Source organism: Montipora foliosa, chromosome 11 (assembly GCF_036669935.1).
Source record: "Montipora foliosa isolate CH-2021 chromosome 11, ASM3666993v2, whole genome shotgun sequence".
Taxonomy (NCBI): domain Eukaryota; kingdom Metazoa; phylum Cnidaria; class Anthozoa; order Scleractinia; family Acroporidae; genus Montipora; species Montipora foliosa.
In genome coordinates, this window is record NC_090879.1 from 42,929,125 (window position 1) to 42,933,745 (window position 4,621).

The window sequence follows — 4,621 nt, forward strand, 5'->3', positions numbered from 1 at the left end:
AGATGGTAGAGCAAAGGATCATTGTGGCTTCAGTTTCAGCGGGGACAACACTCGGGGTCTGTAAATGCTTACACTTTTTTTTTCTTCTCGGAGATGGAGGATGACCCATAGGACCCATCTCACAACACTTCTTCATATTAAAACAACCCACATTGTGTTCGCAGAAAAGAACACGCATTTTCCATTCTTGTCATCTGGCCTAACTGCCTAAGGTGACGACAAATTCAAAGGCGTATCAAGTCGTATTGTTATATACCAAGACTTTCTCTCAACAAAACGAGAACTTTGATTGGTTGATTCTTGGTCACGTGCTCCTGATCAAATTCAAATGTATCTCTACGGGGATACAATAGCGCTTTGCACTAATGACGTCATGAAAATATAGACCCCAGGAATCACAAGGGAAATGAGGAATAATATTCCCTTCAATCTTTTTGTTTTTAAGTGACGTCGACCGTGTTCTTGGCTCTTTTCTCGAGAGAGAACCAGAACAATACAGAAGTGAGCACCTAGAACGGTGTTTAAAGTATAGGGGGTTGAAATGGACGGGCAAACGTGACGACCTTTTAAACGAGTGAGGGGCTTTAATAGGTCGTGTAAACAATGGAATTGACCTCGCGCTTGATCAAAGCATCGATAATAGATTCGATGATGGAAGGAAATGATACCATAGTGCAGTTCCCTATTCTACTCCGTCGACAGATTGGCATGTTTGAAAAGTGTTGATGGGCTTACGCTACTCCTGCTGTTCGCAAATGGTTGTCTGTTTTGCTCTGACTAACATATCTTTCATGAATTTTTCTTTGCGATATACTCTAATAGTTATCTTAGATGTGGGTAAAATTTTATAAGGTGCCATTTCCTCGAGAGCGGAGTGGTATTTTGTGCGTTTTCATCTCCTAGTGCATGATTTCTTTTTGTTGGAGAATTTCACTTCAGAGAGATGCCTTTTAACACTGCTCTCTGGGTATCATCTATTTTTTAGGCGTATTTAAGTCTCATGCGTTTTTCAAAACTAGAATGGGGAAATTTTGTTATTCGAAGCGGTAATGCTTTCTCTTTTATGAACCTTCTTGTTAATCCTGGTGGACATCAGGAAATTATGCTGTGGGATCCTTTGTAGAGAACAAAATGATATGTTTTTTACAGTTAAGAATTTCTGGGTTCAATCGATTAGCCAAGGCTACATTTCTCGATGTTTTAGGATAGACTTTCTCTCCTGATTCCTGCAACTCTTTGAGAGATTTCGGCAATTTATGGTCATTTATCTGGATACCGTGAGTCCGATTTACATCAACAGGGTTTAGTACTAACCATTCTACCTCCTTTTTAGAAAGCAACTCCACTGATTTATCAAGTTTTCTTCTTTTTTCCTTCACTATCGTTTACCTCACTGACACATTTCGTCTCAGTAGATCGAAATGTTTGTCTGAGTCTACGCTGGGGGTTCATGTGACAAAGTCTATTTTGTAGCATTAGCGCAAAGCGCTATTCCGCAGTTGTTGCCCTCTCCAGGTCGCTCCGAATGTTTTGCTGCGATTCTTGAAGGAAACTGAAGTCTAAATATGTAACAAAACACTTAATGTCTGGTACTTCGGGAAACTAGTTAGTTTTGTTTTCCCTCGAGTCTTGATGTTTCCCTAGAGTTCGTCTCGGGAAAAACCAGGACTCTCGCAAACACAAAACTAACTGTTTTCTTCGGGACCATACATTAAATGTATAACGTATTTCTGTCAACTGGCACCTTTATGCAGACAAAGGATGTATTTGAGCGTAAAGTTTCTCGGTGTTTACATGTGCGATCAATGCGAGACGCTGCAAACCTTGTCAAAGGAGAATAACTTTCAAACTGTCAGCAATATATTGGCCATTAAAAAACCCCAACTCCGTGTTGACGAGATAGAGCACTGTTGAAGAATCAATTGCTATAATTTAACTCCTTTTTTCAGTGCTGTTTCTCATTCACTCCATGAGGAGCTTAACTCAGGAATTCTCGGCTGGACGTCTCCTGACGGTGTAGATATCCATCAACAAAGGCTAAAAACATAACACAAAAGGTGTTTCGTATTCAGAAAAGTGTTAAAGCATTCAGGATCGATCAGATTGTACTGTGAACGTACGTTAAGCAGACAAAAAGTAATTAATTTTTTATTGAATGACCATATTTAGGGGCGAGATGAATTTTGTGGGGACCACAAATCTATTTCAGTTCGTTTGCGCGTATCGACAGTGGCGGTTAGTGCTGGGACACGGAACCATTTTTCGTTCCATAGGATTTATGGATTAACTCTCTCACCCAGGGAAAAAATGGTACAGGTCGCCGTCGTCTCTCGCCGACCGGCACTACTTCGACGCTCCTCGCAGCTGGTGAGGGAGAAGACCTCTGGCATCCAGGGTAAAATGTTAGCCAATTTGTCGAAGGAAAGTTTTTTCAGCTCTTTCGAAGAGAGATTTGTCACCTTCAAATCGGTAATTTTTTGCGGGAAAATGGTGATCACGTTCCGAAATTCGGCGGGTCTAATCTGCAGATCGCAGGTCGCAGGTCACATGTTGCAGTCATTGTTTCACCAATACAGAAAGTATCCTAAACATTCTTAAAAGGTAACCTTAGGCCTAAAAACTTTTGTCTAGGCCTAATTAGACCTAAGGTTACCTTTCAAGAATGTTTAGGATACTTTCTGTATTGGTGAAACAATGACCTGCAACCTGTGACCTGCGACCTGCAGATTAGACTCGCCGTCCGAAATTCTGGTAAAAACGTGGACTGACGAAGCTTATGGAATAACATTGGTTGGCCTCTGTGGGGGGATTAATTGAGCAGTCTTCGTCTGAATGTCATGGATTTCTGTATTCATGTTTTCAAACGAGTTATGGAGGCAGTAAACAATGTTGACGTCGATGAATTCGGTGCTGGAAGCCTTCCCGGTATACAGGCTTACGCTCAAACGTTGAGGTAAAATAATTGCTGTTAGGTTCAATTTCATGATATCAGGATATCATGATAGCAGCTAGGAAATTGATAAGTCTGTGATTAATATTGAATGTGCCTCCCTGTTACATGCTGGGAAATCAATTAGCCCGGAATGAAATTTTACACAGCTACAATTGGGCATTCTAAATTTCCCAGTTCCTCAGTTATCGAGTTTCATAAGTATAAAACTTAAAAATGGTTTTCTTTAAAATCAGAAAAGAACCAATTCACCGTTGCTGTTGAGAAAAGTGTATGCCAGGCAAAACAAGTTATATCTCGGTAGCCTGAAAGTTAACTGACAAAATAATTTGCCTGTGTTTAAATTAACAAATACACCAATACATCACTAACGTTTCATTTTTTAACCGGAGAATTATGTTCGAAGGTCTAATAGCTGTTGAGTTTTATTCCTCAGTTATCGAGTTCCATGAGTATAAAACTTGAAAATGGTTTGCTTTAAAATCAGAAAAGAACCAATTCACCGTTGCTGTTGAGAAAAGTGTAAGCTAGTGTATGCCAGGCAAAACAAGTTATATCTCGGTAGCCTGAAAATTAAGAAATAATTTGCCTGTGTTTAAATTAACAAATACACCAATACATCACTAACGTTTCGTGTTTAACCGGAGAATTAGGGAAGCAGATGTTGGAAGGTGTAATAGCTGTTGAGTTTTATTCCTCAGTTATCGAGTTCCCTAAGTATAAAACTTAAAAATGGATTGCTTTAAAATCGGAAAAGAACCAATTCACCGTTGCTGTTGAGAAAAGTGTATGCCAGGCAAAACAAGTTATATCTCGGTGGCCTGAAAGTTAAGAAATAATTTGCCTGTGTTTAAATTAACAAATATACCAATACATCACTAACGTTTCATGTTTAACCGGAGAATTAGGGAAGCAGATGTTCGAAGGTGTAATAGCTGTTGAGTTTTATTCCTCAGTTATCGAGTTCCCTAAGTATAAAACTTAAAAATGGATTGCTTTAAAATCGGAAAAGAACCAATTCACCGTTGCTGTTGAGAAAAGTGTATGCCAGGCAAAACAAGTTATATCTCGGTGGCCTGAAAGTTAAGAAATAATTTGCCTGTGTTTAAATTAACAAATATACCAATACATCACTAACGTTTCATGTTTAACCGGAGAATTAGGGAAGCAGATGTTGGAAGGTGTAATAGCTGTTAAGTTTTATTCCTCAGTTATCGAGTTCCCTAAGTATACAACTTAAAAATGGGTTGCTTTAAAATCAGAAAAGAACCAATTCACCGTTGCTGTTGAGACAAGTGTATGCCAGGCAAAACAAGTTGCATCTCGGTAGCCTGAAAGTTAACTGACAAAATAATTTGCCTGTGTTTAAATTAACAAATATACCAATACATCACTAACGTTTCATGTTTAACCAGAGAATTAGGGAAGCAGATGTTCGAAGGTGTAATAGCTGTTGAGTTTTATTCCTCAGTTAGCGAGTTCCCTAAGTATAAAACTTAAAAATGGGTTGCTTTAAAATCAGAAAAGAACCAATTCACCGTTGCTGTTGAGAAAAGTGTATGCCAGGCAAAACAAGTTGCATCTCGGTAGCCTGAAAGTTAACTGACAAAATAATTTGCCTGTGTTTAAATTAACAAATATACCAATACATCACTAACGTTTCATGTTTAA